Here is a 20497-nt window from a genome sequence, read left to right as displayed (position 1 = left end):
AGCTGTAAAACTCTTACATTATTTTAGAGTTAGCATCTCTTTAAGCTACTATGAGCCATCTTACATGTTCAATGCCTTTATTGAATAGATAATCGCTTTTTAGTCACGCTAGCGCGTGATCGGTCAGTTGATCCATATGGGAAATATCTCATAAAATATTGGATGGATTGCCATGACATTTTGTACAGCCAGACGATTGAACCGTATGACTTTTAACCAAATGTTGGATGGAAAATAGGTACACTGCTACTAATTAGATTTTTTTATCCAATGACATCATCAGGTCAAAATCTCTCTTTATCGAATACTTTAGTTTGAGCCATTATGCCGAATGGGTGCCATTTGTTTGTTGTAACTCTTCCAAACTGAACTTCAACACTGAGTCTAATAACGCACTTATTTAAATATTCAAAATGTGTATTGGTCAATCTCAGGCAACTTTATATCCTTTTTTACAATGTTTCTAAGCCTGTGTCGTTTAAAAAGCATATTTAAAACCATGTCAACTAATTCTTTAGTTTTCCCCACAAGAAATTGTTTATTTTAAAGAAATGGTTGGTTACATGTTTAAATAATTAAGATGTATAAAAAACCCACTATATACGCAAGTTGTATTTTTCTTTAAAAAAATGCAAAGTTTATATTTTTTATAATATTCCTGCAGAACTAATGACATTGGCTCAGCTGTACTTTGCGTTAACTGCTAATTACAAAAAGTTAGCATGCTAACATGCTAAACTAAGATTGTGAACATGGTCCCAAATTCCAAACATTATACCTGCTAAACATCAGCGTGTTAGCACTGTTATTGTGAGCATGTTAGCATGCTGATGTTGCAACGCGAAGTCTTAGTCTTAAACCCTATTCGCACGGGATTAGTATCATCTGGGGTCCTTGCGTGATTTAGAAATTACCCCCCCACATCTGAATTTCATGTGGCGCATTCGCACGGGATAAGCCGAGCCTGCTTTAACTCAAATTTACTGACTTATCTGTACCACAAGAGTTGGATACACGGAGGCGCGCGGAGGACAGCCGCTGAGGACGGCCAGGGCGAGGCCGCCGCACCGCACTTGGGTCGGGGTTCCGTATGTTTTTGGGCCAGGCCCGGTAGAGGTTACCAGAGGCACATACCCTATCCCCGCCGCAGCGGCACCCACAAAGCATCACCGTCTGCCCTCGGACGAAGCCGCAGTGAGCCAGTCGACTCAGAGACGGAGGTCTCCGGTCGGGGGCAGTGGTCCAGACTAGGTTGGCCATGAAAGGCTGCGTCCGCAGCCCCTTGCGATCCGATATCCTTCTTTGCACAGGAAACATAAACCTTGAAAAATGGTACTCGACCCTGCCAAATCACAGACACGTCGATTCACACTGGACTAATATTATCACAGGACCTCGGTGTTCGACAAGTATAGGCTGGTAATTTGCGGGGGAATTTTTACTTGACAAATTACAGACATGGCCGATTCGCAAGGGCTTTAGTTAAATACTACAGTTACAAAAATAACTGTCACAACCTGCTCTGTCATTTACCTGCTGCCTGGTAATTTTCCACTCTCCCCACCTGTGCTCCACCCTGCCACCCGGCCACTCCCACCTCATCAGCCGCTCTGCTCACCTGGACACACAGCTGCTCCTCATCTGCAATCAAGTCACTACTTAGGCCTCCCCAGTTCACTCACTCGTTGTCACCGTGTTCACGTGCCAGACTCTCTAGTTTAAGTCTCTGTTACGACCCTGCCTGTTCTTGATTCTCCTGCCTTGCTGTATGCTTGGAAACCAGTCCTGCCTTCCATCCCTGACTGCGATTCCTGCCTTTTTGCTTCGTATGAGTTTCGCCTGTCTGTCAGACCTGGATTCTGTGAACTGTGTGGCTGCGGTCGAAAAGTCAAAAAATGACCTAAGTCCTTTTTCCTAACCACTTTGCCTTAACCCCGTTGGTAAACGTCATGAGGTCAAGGAAAGGTGTGAAGGAGAATTCAAAAGGAATTAAGTAAATGCAACAGCGATGTGAGAAGAATCCGACTGCCCTTACACTCGGCTGTAAACGTGAGGTTTCATGCAGGCTTAATAAACGTGAACAACACGGTGGAAAATATTACCTCATCACCATTTTTTTCCCTTCTTATTTTGCAATTATGTCGTTTCATGTGAAGCACCCCCTGCATGTCATTTTGTTATTATGAAACACTGGGCTGTAGGCTGTTTCTTGTATGAAAGGTGTTCAGCAAATAACGTTTATCATTATTGGTTGCTTAGCTCACCCTCTTTCCCACTCATTTTTATCCACATGAATCCAGATTAGGATGATTGTATGGAAATAATTAACATGTATGCAAGATAAGCAGAACGCGTTAGACCTACGACCTCCTTTCCTTCGCAAAGGATGGTCCAGTGTATCCTATGCTAAAGGAGACAATTCGAATGCCTCTTATCATGGCAGCCACATAACTACTTCCGGGTCATTTCACTCCGTTAGGAACCTTCCTAAACTAATTTGACTATTCAACCGCAGCCTGTGAGCGTGAGCACGCCTTCACGCCCCTGTGCCTCACTGTTGCAATCAAATACTCCGATTCCCAGCGTCCAAGTCAAGAGTGCCCAGGGGTTGAAGTGGGCCCGAACAATATGGAACGGTGTTCTGGCACCATTGATTAACAAGTAAATTAATCTAAATGGCAGTTCCACTCATCAGTGTTTCCCGTTCGTTTAAAATGACACCAAATATCCATTCCAGTGTTTTCTCAGCAGTGCACCGCCGTGAGTCCATGAACGAGATAAGATTGTTTGTTTATTTAGGATCCTCATTAGCTCCTGCATTGCAGCAATGCAATTGCTGCTAATGCATTGCTATTCTTCCTGAGGTCCTTACACCTCACTTGAAAATATGGCAATGCAATAATAAATACACATAACATCATAAAAAATAAAAATTGTAAGACAAAAACTAAACATACACTATCATTTTATGACACAACTCATATAAAATGACAAAATACACACACATAAGACAAGGACAGAGCAATAGACAGCTCCACCAGTGCACCAAGTGCTGTGGTTAGTTCACATGTCTGTAATGTACAATCTGGTAAAGTCCATTGGAACAGGTGAAGATCTCGTTGTCAGTAATCTACCAGTTACTAACGGCAGATGTACTTCAGATCTGGTGTTTTTAGCTAGACAGAGAATCTTTAGTTAAAACAGATCGGTGATGCTGGAAGTGAATGTAGCCCTGATGTGTTTTATGTCGAGTGACTGCGTTGGACTCCGTTTAATTATTATTTTTTTAATTGCCTTTTTAAATGTTTGTTAGCAAAACGGTAACTTGCAATTTGGCCTTATGTGCTCTGATTCGTTTGGCAATATTTTGTTTTAATAAAATCTCACCTCATTGTAATTGCTCCTGTGTTCTTCACCACTGTTTTGGTTAAACTGTAATGTCCCCCTGGATCTTTGGGTTCTCCCTCTGCCAGATCCCACTTCAACCCCTGAGAATGCCCATAGAAGATGGATGTTTTCTGCAGACAAAAAATACCAACTGTGCCCTTTTTCCGGTGTCCTAACCTCACCTGTAACAATAACTAATTCAAATGTTGCATATTTACTTAATCATTTTTTCTGTGTTCTATAACATTTTCATAGCACCAGCAATATCAGATATTGGTTAAACTGATACATCAGTCTCACCTTTAATCCAGCAGCCTCTTTTATAACCGAGCAGATGTGCTGAAGGATTCTCATAGTATTTAATTAAACCTAACCTTAGAATTCATTCCCCTGCCATCTTTGACCAACAGTCTGTTCCTCTGGCTCCTTTATGTTTAAAAGCTTTAGTCTGCTGCACCTGGCCCTTGGGCTGAATCCCGGGCAGGTTTTAAGTGTTGGAGCACAGCTGTGAGGGGCTTTTCTTGGCCTGCGAAGACAAGACAGGGCAGTAGGCAGATTTCCCCTCGCTCATCTCTCAGCTGCCAGCCAGCCAGCAGCAGCAGGATGAGAAATGCATGACAATAATTGCTGAATTCAGGCGAATCAGGGAGTTAAATGCGAACGGTAACAGCTTAAGCTGCGTGCAGTTCACACGGCATCAGAACAATCTAATCGATCCCAGACTGCAATTAACCAGCTTTATTTTTGTTTGGGGAACAGAGAAAGGGCTTCTAGGTGGATGTCTAGAGAGCCGCAGTACAAATAAGCCCTTGTTACATACTTTCCAGAATTGGCTCCAAGCACCACAGCTCGATAACATGATGCTTTATCATCATCTACAGACATAATGCTCGCAGACTCAGCTTCATGACATTTAAAAGTTTCCTCAAGAACAACATTCTAACCACAATCTGTTTTTCTATTTTTGTCTTTCTCATGTCCCCCCAGTGAGGCTGCAAAATAGCCTTGTATCCATCTGTGAGGTACATAATCTGTCTCATGCTCCTCTAGAAACTAACTGAAAACACAGATTTTGCCTACTGTTTGCTTGCTGGTAGTAATCCTCAGTATCAGCCTGTGTTGCTTTGCTATGTTCTTGAGTGTGCGTTTGTGTGAGTGCTCCTGACTGAGCTGTGAAAGTATAATTTGCTTTAATTGAACATGATTAGGTGCTTTATTGTAGATGCAACATGGGTTTACTAATGGAGAGAGAGGCTTCCGCGGGGCCAGATTGAGAGGCTTGGTGTTTAGAGTGATCTCTCCTCTGTCTCTGCCTCTGCGTTGCTGCCATATGCCCGTCTGATACCAGCACATGGTAGGCAACACGCTCCTAGCCGTGTGTTATTTGTGTACCTGTTTATCCGTCTTCTCTTTCTGTCTTTGCCTCCTCCTCTCTCTCAATCCAATGATCCCTCAGTCCATCTGTTGGCAAAAATTTCCCAAGGATTTATCTGCCTGTTTCTCTGCTTTCTTGTCGAGCTGCAGAGGGAGCAGGTCAGCGCACTTTCACTGCATTGTACACTCAAACACACATACAGAACGGCATCTGATATTTTCCCCCTGCTTTCCCTCCAGCTTATGAAAGATGTAAAATTTGGGTGGGGGAGAGGAATATTCTTTCAGGAACCCTCGCCAGTGGCCCAGAGGGATCTCCGCTCTAAGAGGGACAGATTAGCCCCGTGAGTGATTCCCACACTCTACCGCAGGACCTGTCTATTCATCCACAAAAATGCCTCGGTGACGTTCTATTATTAGCAATATAAACTAAATGCGCCGCTTATTGATGGCCCGTGCTGCTCTCTCGAAGGAGAGGAAAAAGTAGGTTACTGAAGAAAGACCGGCTGCCTCGCTCCATTTGTAATCAGAAGAACACAAGCACTGGCAGGGTGCAAAGTGTACTGTTTGTGCGCCATTGTGTTTTATTTGTGTGAATGTGCCTGTGTGTCGCTGTCACTTTGCGAGCAAGACAGTGGCTGAAAGAAACGTACAAAGAACAACAAACGGTAGCATGTGATGTAATGGAACTGTATGAGTGCACATGTGGGTGCACATTCTCTCTGGGTGTTTGCACCCAGTGTCTGGCATTTGTGCAGTTTACAGCTGATTTCTGTGTGAATGCCTTTGTTTCTCTGTGTGCCATTGTTTCATGCACGGAAAGCTATGTGGTAGCGTTCATGTGAAGATCTATGCAAAGGCAATGGTTCAGCAAGAGTGCCAGTGTTACTGTCAGAGCTTCTGCACCACTCCGTGTCTTGGCAACAGGGAGTGTGAGGGAACCAGCGCGAGCAGACAAGGACACCTCCTTCTGCTTGACGAATGCTGCAGAGCGGGGAGGCAGGCGGGCGAGAGATGGCTTCTGTGCAGCAGCATGGGGGTAAGAAGTGGGTCAAAGGGAAATCCCCATATGGACGACCCCTCCAACCCCACAGCCTACCCCGCTGGGCACTGCCAGTAGCCCTCCAAAATCTAGCCCAGAGCGAGGTGCACAGAGCAGACATACGCCTGGCTCATCATAAACAGTGAGCTGCCAGTTCATAAGAAACAATCTCTGCCTCGTCACGTAACTGCATGCGCGGAGAAAGACAGCATTATTTGCATCACCTAGTGTTAGTCAGTGTAACTGAATCAGTGTCACTGCATTTTGTAATAGTTTTAAATAAGGCAAGATTGTTGCTGATATGCCTGCTGATTCTACTGTACCATGACCCAAATTTGTTTTTAAGGATGTTTCAATAATCTACAGAGAATGGGGTGAGCAAAAACTAGAGATCACAGATCAGCTTGCGTGTTGATCAGAGGGGTGGAAGGAGAATGGCAAGAATCCTGCAAAACTGACAGGCCACAACTAGACAAATCACATCCAAACTCCATGTGTGTTAAGAAGATCATCTCAGAGTGCACTAATTAAGGCAATTAGGCTGTTGTAGCTCAATCAAGACGAAAACCACGCTGTGTGCCGATGTTGTCTGCAGAGAACATGTCTCCAGCAGGCAAAGGAGCATCAAATGTGGGCCACTGAGAAGTGCAAACAAAGTATCTTGGTCAAACGCCAACCAAAGCATATGGTTTCTCATGCTGATGGACAAAGGAACCTGAATATGCGGATCCTGGTTCAAACTTTGGCTCAAACATCATGATGCAGTTTGGTGTCAGCACAACAGAACCGTTTTGTACAGTATGACGTATCTGAATATCATTGCCGACCAAGTTTATTCCCTCTTCGCTACAGTTTATTCACACTTGAATGGACCCCTCGGGCATGATAGCACACCATGGAACAACACTTTTTCCATGGAGAGATCTCCTGCTGGCCTGCACAGTCGCACAGATCTCAACCCATTCTAGCATCTCTGGGATGATGTGGAAAGGTCCATTTCTACATGCTATAACCAACGTCTTAAATGAGTCATGATGATTTCATTCTCAAAGGCCAAATGAGGTGCAACAGTCCAGATCCAATGCTCTTGCCGTCACATTAGGTTTCAACTGACAGGCGAAGGTTTTTCCCTCAGAAATGAGTCTCTAAATCTCCACACACCGCAAACCCGCTTTACTGGTCTAACCCTACTTCACACATATTTGAGTCAAGTACAAACTGCCAAAGCCTGAGCTCTGATAGCTGATAACTTTGTCCAAGTTGTGAGACGGAGACCATAAGAGAGCTCATTGTGACGGAAAACGATCTGGAGTCAGGAGATTTTACACCTGATCGTAGTTCTCACAAGGACACAAGTACAGCACAGATACACAGAAACACACTCATTTGCATGCATACTTACTGTACATACATAGTCTCTCTCTCTCTCTGATATTATCTGTGTCTCTCACTTCTGTTTTCTTTTTTGCATACGCACACACCAAACACATCCTCACACACACTTCTGCGCCCGCCGCCTCATGCTCGTGTCTTCCTAAATGAACTAAATCTAAACTGGTTAATTATGAGATTCATCCCTGTTAGCACCTGTTAGGTAATTAATGCCAATCACTGCCTTCTGGGGAGGAAAATGATTCTCCATAAAAACACAGTTTAGCTAGCATCTCGCCTCTCCTCTCTTGTTCTCTCCTTCCTTTCTCTCTACCCTCCAACAACCTGTGTGCCCTGTGCCTGCTGTTAGCAAATCATCACAGAAAATAAATAAGCGCCGCTATAAACAAATGTTGCAGGCATTAGGCTCGTAGATAAAGCAGTCTTGGAATTCCATCAACCACAGACGGGGCAGATGGTGTAGGAGTGTGGACGTGGCGACGGGGAAATCTAAGATGTCAGTTAGCAATCAGAAAACCATAAATAATATAGGACTACGCTAATGCTTGGATGGTAATGGTGGTTCTGGCCAGAGCGGTGGTTGGCGAAGCAAAGCTTATGCAGCAGCTTCATGACTGAATATCTCATATTCATAGTTTTCTATAAAACTTTAAGAAATGTTGCAAATTTAATCAGAAGTCAACCACTTGATATTAAAACCGTCACTCCAGGACTGCTGCAGCTGTAGTGTAGGAGCCGATGAAGGGTACTTTACCGTGCGTTTGATTTTCCTCTCAGAATTGATATTGATACATGTCTGGCAGGTTGCGGATGTGCACTGTAAACATTTGTCTCTGAAGATGATGATGATAATCTTCCTTACCAACACGCTGACTTATAACAAAGCTGCAAAATGTGCTATTGCTGGCAAATAGGCTATCAAAGGTGTTGCACTTCAGCATCAGTAAACATATGATATAATATATGCAAACAAGACATAAACAGATTATCGCTTAGGTGATTGGCAGCCTCTACCAGGCAACACTCTGCACTTTGCTTTATTTGCTACCACTATAGATTGTGCTGTGTTAATCTATGGCAGGGAGTGATTGCTTTACCACACAAAAGCTTTTAAAGCATTGCTAAAATGTAGAATGAATTAAAGTCCAACAGAAAATACAAAGATTTTAGAAAGCAGGTAGACAAAAAAGCAGCTTCTCAATTCACGTTTGCAACCGTCGATTTTGCAGGCTGAAATGACTAGGCAGATTTGATCAGCTGTTGCTGGCTAGCTATTTGAGTTATTTGATCTGTTAGCTCCATAAGTTGTTTAAAAACACATTACTTTTATATGATGAGGACTTATTGATGTGTTTGGTGAACGTAGCCCTGTCTTGATAATGGGTTGGGGTTGCTGAAGTGTGAAGTTCCCAAAGTGTTAAAGGCTGCTATTAGATTGTTTACATTTTTTTTTAATCTAGACCCTTGAAGCGGGCCCCATGGCATACTGTTAAGAGAGGCTCTGTTCCAAGGGTGTATTTTTAGTTAGTACTAAAGTACTTTAAATGCGAAATTGAAAGGAGCCACAATTACTAAGATTTAAGAAATTTGTTAAAGTTTCCCAAAAGATATCTGAGGTTGAGGTAAAGCACCAACTATTTATTTATTTGTTTATGTGTTGAAGTGATAATTGTTGGGAGATGGATGATTGTTCCTGCAAATGTATTTTTGCTGTCTCTGCTCCACAGTGAACCTTGCATTTTCAGTGGCCATGTATCTTACATTTTAAGCTGTAATGCTTTCCAACAAACATTATGTTGGTGATGAAATACACCTCAAATTCAAATATTGCTACTAAAATAAACTGAATATTTCTTTCAGCCTGCTTGAGGTAATTGTATGTTTAAATGAATTATGTGTGCTTATTTTTGTCCAGTTTATTGACTCTGGCATAACAAGCAAAAAAAAAAAACATTCCGCAGAATTCCACAGATTTTCAATCTTGTTAACAAAAAAAAAAATCTGCAGATTGCGTTTGGGTCTGGTTATTAGCGTCAAATGTCAATAGGATTTTGAATGTGGTTTTCTAGAACAGAACCTGGAAGATTATCTCTCTTACTGCACCCCTATCCACACTGCTTTAACATGGGGAGAAATCTATAGCTTTACTTCTTCATTTCTTTATTTGCATATATATATATATATATATCTCCCTAACCAACGTATCATGCATAGCCATGCCAACATAGCCTACTGTGTTTTCCAGGGTTTTAAGAGTGGAGCGAAGTAAAAACAAACCGTGTCGGGCAATATTAAGATGGCTTGACGATGGCGTAAGTGTCGCTCGTGGTGTTACTTGGCAAATCAAGGTGCTCATTGGATCAATTGCTTTTTCAGCAGAGAAACCGCTCTATAATGACATGAAGCCGGATACATCCGTCAACTCGATGGAGTGGGCAATTTCAAAGGTCTGGACCCAGGCCACTTCTACATAGTTAACGGTTATTAAGCTGTGATTGGACAATCTCTGTTTGGGAGAGGGGTTTAGTGAACGGTCAGTGTTTTACAATAGTAATATAAAGGTATCACATTTGACTTAACGGATATATTAATGTTGTAAAATGATAAGTGCTATATAAAGATAATCAAACCATTCAACTGATTAAAGCACACACTTTGAATTATTTAGCTATACAGGGCTGCACAGAGACTTTTTACCAACAAGAGAGTAAAGAAGCTTGATTTTACATTCACAAAATAACCCAGAACGGTGTGGGATGCATTCGAATTTATCAAGGTACCTGGTGATAGATATTGGGGGTCAGTGGAGACAGTCACACATAAATCTAATCTGTTGCGCAGGCATTGCTGCGTGGAATGAATTATACATCATTTATGGCTTGTAACTGTTGATCTAAGGGCAGATCCTGGTGGTGGAACAATGTACACAAAGGGAGGGGAGAGGAGGAGGCGATGAGAAAGAAATATGGGATGGGCGAAGTGGACTTGGCTGACGGTTGGGATGTATTGAGGGTACAGATTAAAATCATTTCAAACAGACGGCTGGACTAAATGTCTCAGTACAGCAAGATCGAATTCAATATGATGCTGAAATAACATAAGGGAGCAAACGAGGGAAATGTTTGCACTAAAGGCCATGCGTGCAAAATGACATGTTTTAAGCACACACATAAGTATTAACAAACCCTTGCATACAAGCATGAACATACAGGTACAAAATGAGGATTTGAAACTTGACTACCTAAAGATTTAACTTGACCAGGGGCCCGTTTCAGGAGAGAGGTTTAACAAACTCTGAGTCTAACCCTGATGTCTGAGTTGATTTACCCTGAGATGGGAAACTCTTGAGTTTTCGGTTCCAGAACAGCTGATTAGAGTTGGTTCAATCAACTCAGAGTAGGTTCACTCAGAGCTAAGCGCGTGCACCACCACAATAAAAAGGCAGAATGAATGGAGTCATAATACTACGATTCACCATAGTAACAACCACAAACAGAAATACTCATTGCGCACGTACAGCGAGTTTGAACATACATTTCGTTAAAAAAGCAACACAGCGGCTGCTGCAAAAGAGAGAAATTTGCGTGGGAGAAAATTGCTGCTAGAGTAAATGCGTACGTTCCAATATAGTGTAGTAATATAATATTTAATCATAAGTATAATATCACTGGTGAAATGGTATTGAACCTATAATCTATTTCATTTAGGTGCAATCCTGCAGGAGAAAAAGTCCTAGTCCTACTAGTCCCATTCTGAGGCTGCAGCACCATAATTAACAGAATTATAATTCATAATCTTTTATTTCAAAGGGTTTACATCATTCACCTGCAATACCCTAGAACTCCTTTTTAATGGCTCTTACTGGTTTGTGTCCAGGGAACACTACAAGAACGTTTAAAACACGTTTCAGAGCGAGTCACACTCTTCTGACGGAGCTTTGCTATACAGTGGCTTTACAAATATGCTCCGCATCACCAATGTTGTAAAGAAAACAAAAAAATGTAATGTGACACAAAGAATCTGCTGGAATGATGGGTGAGGATAAGGTTATGTAGGCTACATATCTGATAGACTGGGAAGAAAAACGATACAGCTCAAATAGGTAGGCTAGTATCTGGAATTAAAAATGCATCTATAGTCGGGGCCTCAATATCATCTCCCGACGTATGTTTAACTCCCTGCGAAGTAATACAGCTTCTTCATCAACGGGATCGTTAACAAAAGGAAATGCCATGTTTTGAGAAAGAAAAACATTTTATAGTCTGCCTAACATGGTTAATAAACCAACCCTGTTATTTTTATTCATGCAGATAACAAACCATTCATTCATTCAGAATGAGGAAATGAAAGAGCGCTGTGTCAGAGGAAGGAGACTGAGAGAAACTGGAGGTTTATTGAAGAAAACCTGCTCCCGACCAGGTTAGGTTCACAGGCTCAGTTACCATAGTAACTGACTCTGAGGTGAAGTTACCCCTCTCTCTCTGGTTTGATTAACCTCCCTTTCTGAAACGGACCCCTGGCGTGTTATGAACCACCAGTTTAGACATTCTAACAGAACATAGGAATCTTTTTATAGTTTACTGTTTTTGCAGATTGGACAGAATACAAGAAATTGACATGATAGTTTTTGTAAATCTGTTACACTCCATTCTGTGAGAACTCTGAACAAAGCCTCATCATACCGTACATTGTAACACAGTTTTCCTTCTTGAAGATGCATCTGTGTGAACCAACCTTGAACTATTCCTCCTCTCCTAGGGCCTCTTTCTTATCCCTCTACTCTCACGTCATCCAAGTGAATGGAGCGATTGTTAAACAAAAAAAAAAAAAAGGAATATCCTTGTGTGTCTCATTAAATCTTTAGAACATTGTGAACTGAACCCTGCTTTGTGTCGCTTTGTTCTCCGAGCGAGCCACTGCTCACGAGCCAGTAGATGACAGGAGACGAGCCACAAAACTTGATCTTGATCGGATTGTTTCACCGCAATAGTAGTCAATAATTGGGATTTAGAAAGCCACCGCAGGTTAAGCGTCACAAAAAGACAACAAAAATATATTTTTTTCCAACAGTGTAATTATTGTTTTCGTAAAGTGGTCCAGAGGCTGTTTCATCACCATCCGAAATTAATTAGACAAACTAGGAAATATTGTTCAGACCAAACAAGGTCTACTTGGATACATCTCATCCATTTTTTTTTTTTTCAGACTCTCCCTTCCGGTTGCAGACACAGATATCCGAGAAAAGTTATTCATTCCTATGGCAGTAACCCAATTTAACAATCTGTGGTAGAATGACGAGCAGAAAAAGAAAATAAGGTCGGAAGTAGGTTATGTTAACTCCTAAATTTAGATAGATCATGATTATGGGGGGGGGGGGGTGCATTTGTAAGTTTATTTCCTTTGTGCATTGTGGGAGAAAAGTGTAGCCTATATTAAAAGCACACTTTTCCGAAGGATGCACACTGACTATCTGGATAAGTTAAGTCAACCTGGGTGTCCTGCTCGGGATTCTCGCCTCATCGGACTTACGTTGCCATATTCCCAGATCTCAGCAGTTAGCTTTGTTATTATAATGGTGTTATTACCATAAAAAATGATGGCCAAAGCTATGCAAACAATACAGAGGTAGTAATAGAACAGAATTACCATGCTGGCAGAAACACCAATTGGATATGTAAAGGAAAAATACAGTACCAAATACCTGTTCATACTGTAGATTCACATTCATAAAACATACAATATACACACTCCAAACCCCATTGTCTCTGCCGCCTCCAGTTCTCCATCTACCTATCTACTTCCCTCTCATTGTCTACCAGCAAAAAGCAGAAATCAATGTGTCACATTTTCTACCCGTAAACTTTGCAAGACTGATGTACCTGCCACATTCACAACAATACTGTTTTTTCACACTTGACATGTAACACGCTCGCTGATGCTACAGAAGGCGGGGACTTTGTACACTGAGGAGCTTTTAACCAATATAGGACTAAATGGATGTCAAAGCACCGAAGCGCACATCGCTACAACAGTGGAATGTTGCCTTTGTGTCCTCAAAGGCGAGACGCAACAGGGAGCTTTGAGCTCTGAATCCTGAATCTCACTTTCATATCAGGAGAGGCCTGAAATATCGATGGTTTCAGTATAGATCTCCTCACTCCATCTTTCGCCAAACACTCTCAGCCCCCCCTCTGCGGGCTCCGCTTTTTTTCTTTTCTCATCTCTGGCCCTCCACTTCCACTCTACCAGTCTTATTTTTGTTCCCTAACTTTATTTCTCTACTCAGTCTCTATCTTTCAGACTTGGCATGTACGACTACTCTCCGTCAGGCTCCGTATATCAGAATAGGAGGGGGGGGAGAAAGGCATTTTCAGATCCCCTCTGCTTCCATTTCCCAAGATTCCTGAGGGGGACTGATTCAATCGCTGCCTGCTGCTGAGGTTGACAGTGACATCTAAAGGTACCCCTCCCTTTGGATGCCTGTCTCTTGTGCTTCTCTAGAATTCTTATTCCTCTACTCGCTGCAGCACTCGATGTAATTGCTATCTCTCGATAGTAAAATAAGTACCTTTCTTGTGGGATTGAAGATGTTTATCATATGTGCAAAGATGTACAGAGTTGTATGATTATTGGCTGTGTGTAGACACTCAAGGGAAATAATAAATCTGCATGCGGGAGCTCTACATAGTGATAGATCTGAATAAAAGTTGAATGCATCATCACAGGCAGAATACTGTATGTTATATATTACTGGGCAGCCACCTCAATTAATGTGCTCTCTGATTTTCCAATAAGGTAAGGCCCGTTGAGATTAAGGAGCTCATTAAGTTGCTTTGTGCACAGACACAGTGGCATGCTGCTGCCTGTGATCTGATGAGGAGATACTGAAATGGTGCATTTGCATATATGCATGAGACTAAACACGATGGCCAATGAAAGGGCAGGAAAGCAATTCAAATTTCCATATTGAGTCAGCAGGTTCACCAAACCAACAAGAGTGTGCTTTTGGCAGTTCCGTGGCTTTAAAATTGCATGAATTGTAAATAAATCTGACTTAGTTCTTTAGGATTGATGGAATGCATCATGGTTGTATCTTGACAGAGACACATCCAGCACACATGTTAACTGCTGAATGTGGTTTAGTATCATGCTCAAGTTCAATTTGAACAGGAATAATTGATAAGGGAAATGTTTGTCACGTTCACTTTCCCCTCCCAGACTTTTTTTTCTTTAATAAAGTGAATTATCAAATAATTTTGGATAGCACATACACTTGTTCTAAGCTCATTTACTTCTTCTGGGCCATCGCTTTACTTTCTCTCATGACCAATGTATGTAACAATAGTTGCAAGCGAGAAACAAACTGATAATTTTAGCATCAAATGGATTGTGTATTTAGCTATATTTAGGCGTATTACATGTAAGTGTGTTCCACATGTTTGGAACATACTAAGCATACAGATGACAGGTAGATTATACCGCAGCACTAGTTCATTTGGATGTTTTGATGAAAGGAATAATTTGACATTTTGGGAAATATCTGTATTTGCTCATTTGCTAAGAGTTAGCTGAAAAGATTTATGCCACTCTCATATCTGTACGTTAAATATGAAGCTGGAGCCAGTTAGCTTAGCATAAAGATTAGAAACAAGGGGAAGCCAGCTACCGGCACCTCTAAACTAAAGTTCACTAATTAACATTAACATATTGTTTATTTAATTCTTACAAAAACCAAAGTATAAAAAGGACAATTTGTGGTTTTGTGCGGGACTATCGCCGACAGCGCTGACTCTCTTAAACCTTGTTTCTTAAATCGTGAGGTTGCCAGGCAACTGGTAGCTGTTTCTCCCTGAGTCCAGTATCTATGTTGAGCTAAGCTAACTAGCTGCTTTCTGTTGGCAGAAACTTCATTTTTCATAAATCAGTCTGTCTGCGGGTTTTACCAACATTTAAAACGAGGCAATTTCACCTGATTTCATCGAAGGTAAATAGCTCAATATAATGTCTTGAAATCATTTTGGGAATTTTTTCCATTTCCTGAAAAGCAACAGTTTTAGACATACAAGTTTTTGCCCGACGGTAACAATGTTTAACACCAGACATCCGAGTGGATTTTCTCACAAAGCAAATAAGCGTGTTTTTTAACATGTCAAACTGGCCCTTAAATGCTACTGTATGAAACTGGGTGACCATTGACCAATTACAAGTTGACTACAGCTGCCTTTCTGCCCTTTAGAAAGACCAAGCTGAGCAGAGCCACCTTTCATACTCAGAACATGACGTTTTTCAGTGGATCAGTTCTTTAAAAGATTTCGAAGCAAGAACAGTTGCGAGTTGTGTGTTCTCCTTGACTCTCTTCTTTGACACTGAAGTGGTTCTGGCTGTGTGAAGCTTCCACTACCACTGTCTGGTTATATGTGGGCAAAATAAATAAAAGCAGCATGACCTTTTCCTGAAGGAAAAGCTCCTGAAATAAAAAAAATAAAAAAACAGTTGATCTCCTGGTTTATCCTCCAAGGAAGGAGATTTGTTGTTCAATTTTAGACTCACTCCCATTCTCAAGGCACAAAATATATGCAATGTAGCAATCTCAACTTGTTTATCGGTGCCTTCTAAACCTGTTTCATACATATACGGCAAATTGCTTTGGACAGAAACACACTTCTGCCTGGAAAATGGTGGGAATGTCATCTATATAGAAACCAAAACAAAAACAACACTACAAGAAGAAAGAAGAAAATACTCTACAACCAACTCCTGCCGTAAGAGACATGAAATGCCAAGAGAAAAGGCAACGGTGGCCAGCAGCCGAGGGGAGCTGAAAGTAGGGTGATTGCCGCAACCAGAAAGGTGGAAAACAAAACTCCTTCTCTGTTTTTGTGAGTCGTTCCGGGCTGGTAGTTTGCAGACAGGCACAAGATCTGTCAGAGCGAGAGCCCAGCATCGTGACGCATTTCGCCCAGCCACATGTCCCCTATCCATGGGCCAGCGCCCAGCAGGATGGGGGGTGGTGGGGGCCGGGGCTGTAAGCCTGTCCACGGCATTGTGTCTTTCAGTGTTTGTGTGTGTCCATATGTATGTGTATATATTTGAGGATGGGAGGGTGAGCGCCGGAAAGGCTGCCAATGTGTCCCTACCTCCTCGGGGCAGGGTGGTGAGCAAGCCAGGCCATACTGAAGCCCGCAGGCCAAAGAGAGAGAAAGAGGTGGAGTTGGTGATAGTGGTGTGTGTGTGTGTGTGTGTGTGTGTGTTTGTGTGTGGGGAGGGGGTGACATGGACGGCACACGGCGATGGAGGGAGGGGGGGGGGAGGGGTTCACAAATGTGCTCCCACCATGAGCTTTCCCTGCCTCTGACTTCATCGCTGGTGGCATTAGTCAGCTTGCCAAGCAAATCTGCTGCCTGCCCCCGGGCCGTGTGAAACACAGGCTTGGAGAATATATGTGTGTGTGTGTGTGTATGGAGGTTGTACACGTGTGGGTGACTTTTGGTGTCCATATGCATGTGTGTGCATAAGGAGAAGACAAGAAAAAAGAGCCCTCAGCACCTCAGGGACATGGGAAGTGATCTGTTGCTTTGGCCTGTTCATCCAAAACAGACTCTCTTTTGAAACCAAGACTTCCAAAATGCACACACATGGAGACATGACCGGCCAACACACAGCTTAGGTCATTTAATACTGTAGCTGTAATACGATGTTCTTTCCCCCAGTGTTCCCCAACCTTGTTTGGTTGTTTGGTTTGTTTGTTTTTTTAACCACTATTACTAACTAAATAATTAAAATTACTAACTAAATGTACACATAGGTCTACATGTTACATATTTTTTCATTAGTTTTCCTTTAGGTTTGGTCAAGGTTGCCTTTCTACTACCGGTGACATAAGCTAGATGTTTAAACCGTTTTAGCTAATCTAGCTAAACTAATCAACTGTTTATCTTTTAGCTAGCTATTTATCCATCCCTTTTAGCTAACTTTTCCAACCATTTATTCGTTACTTGTAGCTAACTATTTTAACTGTTTGTCTATTACTCTCTTCTAACTATTTAAACCATTTATCTGTTTCAACTGTTGATTTGTTACTTTTAGCTAACTATGTATCCATTACTTTTAGCATACAGTTTTACAACCGCTTGTGTGTTACTTTTAACTCTCAATTTAATTTTTACTTTTATTTATTCCACCATTTATCCAATAGCTAACTATTTCAACTGTGTATCTGTTGCTTTTAGCTAACTATTTAAAGCATGTATCCATTAGCCTACTTTCAACTGTTGAAAGTAGGTACCAACTGTTAATCGCAACCCGTGATGCTTAGGTGTTCCAGAACACTGTATGAGTATGCAGACATACTGTAGCCTATATATATGAATTTAAATCAAATCATAACTATTCATAATTTTTTTTCAAATTTGTTGAGCTATTTCACAATCTTTCCACGTACTCCCTGGCACATGCAGAATTACCCAGTGGGCTACAGTATTTGGGAACCAGTGACATACCACATGGGAGAAGAGCTTCCACTATGAATACTATCAGAACACTGCTGGAACACTGTTGGGAAGTGGCAGGAATGTATATACTATTACTGCCAGCCATACAGCAGATTGGAGCTCTATTCTTCTATTAGAAACGGTATGAAAGGAAAACTCTGGACAATAGTTGCAGATTACAGAGGATTTCCCACAGTGTAACAGCCACATGTTAGGGGGCCTAAATACACTTAGAATGCTGAGATTTAACTTGCTTTAATGTATGTCTGACAGACAGTGAGCTTGTTATTGTTGAAAGGAACATAGATTTTCTCAACAGCTTAATAGCAAATATAAGGATGCTTGCATCAAGCCAAGTGCCTCTCGAAACTTAACAGCCAGAATTAACAACAAAACCCTTGACTTGGAAACTGGGTTAAGCGTTATCTTCATTAATAATAGCATTTTTGTGCAAATTAATATTCCTGCAGAAAATATTCCTAATATTTGCAAAAGGCTTGACTCATTAATTTGAATGGTCGATTAAGGAGAGTCAGTGTAGCAGTTAATTAGAAACCAGTGGTGATAACCACCTGTTCAAACGTACAGATGGGAAGTCTGTCTGCTTATCCCATGACTGCCTGCGAGTGCTGTATCATTACAGATAGTCAAATGTGAATGAGTCTTAAAAACAGATGAAGATAGATGGATGTAATGTCGCTCACCACACTCAGGATATTACTGAAGCACAACACGGGTTATGTGCATTCACACAGGCATGTATCATGCGCACGTGAGTGAACATAGACTTGGACACATAGACATGCACACACACACACACACACACACACACATACAGACGTAATTACCTGTCAAATGCAAGATGGGACTTCCTGGGAGTAAATGAAGTGATTAATATTCGTGAGTTTTTTTTTTTGCTGATTAGATGTTAAGATATTCACTGTCCCTATTGCTTCTTTTATTACAGCACCACAATGACAAGATGGGAAATTACACGCTGGGTGATGCAAAACACTAAGGACAGAAATGGACGAACAGCATGCATTCGGCCACTTTCTCTGTCCGTCAAAAATACTCTTTGTTTTCTTTAAATGTCCAATTTCTATGAATTTTTTTTTTTTTTTTATCGTTTTGCTTCTTTTCTAATTACAGTCCCAGACTCCTGGGATGTCTGACGCTGGTTGATGCCTGTCAGCTGTGCGGCCCCAGAGCCACAATAGACAGGAATCTAATGGCGTCCCTGTCTGTTCAGGGACCTCAAATTTAGCTAATTAGGCAGACAGAGGGTGCAGGAGTGAGGCCCTGGAGAGGAGGCGGAGACACTTCTGCACTTTCTGAGAATCTGACCCTGTGACTTTCTGTCCTTTTGCCTTGTTGCTCCCTGTAACCTGATTTGTGGTTTTAGTCTATCTTTATGATAGGAACAACATTTGACGTCGCACCAAATAACCATATATACCAATGTCTGAAAATGTGGAAAAGCAATGTGATTTGTCAGGAGCGACAAGCTATTCAGACAAACTAAATCACCTTTAATGCAAGGTGCTATGAGGCGACAGATGTCGACAGCTAGCAGGAAAGGTGAATTGTGCCAAAGAGTGCAGGCAAATATATTATGTGTAGCTAAAGTTAAAATATGCAGACTGGAATCTGATTAGTTTAGTCTCTTAAACTAATTAGCGTTTCTCTAATGGCTATTGGACAGGGCATTAGGGTTACAACAGCTAATTTAACTTTTTCTAATGTGTTTGGTAGCAATTTTGAAAGTTATAGTCCATATAAAAAAACATTCTAAGACTCACAGCAAAGCATCTTTTGGAGCATGTTTGTCTTGAAGTGTCTCAAGATGATCATTTTCAACCAGGGTGGTTGTGGCTTGCTTGCTTCACCTGTAGTCTCCATTTGCCCAAATATGACATTTCTGGCTACTTGTCAAGATGGCGGAAACTGCTAAAGCCAAATTCAGGCTTTAAAACGCCCTGGTTTGTTCAAGTTAGAATCTTTGGCCCTGAGCATGAAATATCAGTAACCTAAAGCCTGATTTATGATCTTGCAGAGGCTCCACGCAGAGCTTTCGCCGTAGCCTACGTAAGTGTCCTGAATTTTATACTTGTGCGCCAATCTCTTTAAGAGAATAGCAGGGCCGGCATGTGTGTTTGCGTGGAGAGTGTGTGGTAGAGTGAGTGAGAGAGCGACGGTGATTAGCTTCGTAGCGAGTAGCGACTCTAGAGGCATAGTGGGAGAAACAAAGTGTCTCCTCTGTGCTTTCTGACCACGGTGGGAAATCTGTAGCAGGAAAAGTGAACCCTCTCCTTGATTTCATGTTGTTTATGGAAAAGGAGAACCAGGAAATGAGGAGGGGGAAATGCAACGCTACCAAGCCACGGCCGAGCGACGTGCGTCACCGCGACGTGTAGTTACATTTTTCGAGAGGTACACGTCAGGCTACGGCGTAGGGTCCGTGCCTCCACGTACCTACATATTTAGCCCCGGCCTAGATTTAACGCAGAAGCATAAATGGGCCTTAACTGTGATGTGTATTGATAAATCCATGGTGCTATCCGTGGTGCTGAAGTAGCAGACAGATTCGTAATAGCGACTTTTTCTCTGAGTCTTGCCCTTCTGTCAGTTTCTTCTTGGATCTAGTCATATTAGTTGAGTCACACTTGGGTCAGTTCGCTAGTCGCCTGTTCATCCCTGTTGAAAATGAACAAAAGTTGCCTCCTGAATATACTTAAAGGGAAAGTTTGACGTTTTGGAAAATTGGTTTATTTGCTTTTTTGCCAAGAGTAGATGAGAAGATCAATGGTAC

At 41.8% G+C, this 20497-nt stretch overlaps 1 protein-coding gene and 1 long non-coding RNA gene across 3 annotated transcripts in view; both read right to left on the bottom strand.

Annotated features, from left to right (window-relative positions):
- shisa9a (shisa family member 9a) overlaps positions 1-20497 on the bottom strand; it is a 61515-nt gene that overhangs the window by 34234 nt on the left and 6784 nt on the right. The window lies entirely within an intron of this gene.
- Positions 2450-8139, bottom strand: LOC116048769. Its single transcript, XR_004104736.2, has 3 exons — positions 8129-8139; positions 4231-4235; positions 2450-2516 (listed from the first exon to the last, which is right to left on the bottom strand). It is a non-coding gene; the product is annotated as an uncharacterized LOC116048769 (long non-coding RNA).

This window comes from Sander lucioperca, chromosome 22, assembly GCF_008315115.2.
Source record: "Sander lucioperca isolate FBNREF2018 chromosome 22, SLUC_FBN_1.2, whole genome shotgun sequence".
Lineage (NCBI taxonomy): Eukaryota > Metazoa > Chordata > Actinopteri > Perciformes > Percidae > Sander > Sander lucioperca.
Note: the sequence above shows the minus strand (reverse complement) of the source record. Positions and strands in the feature narration are given on the sequence as shown.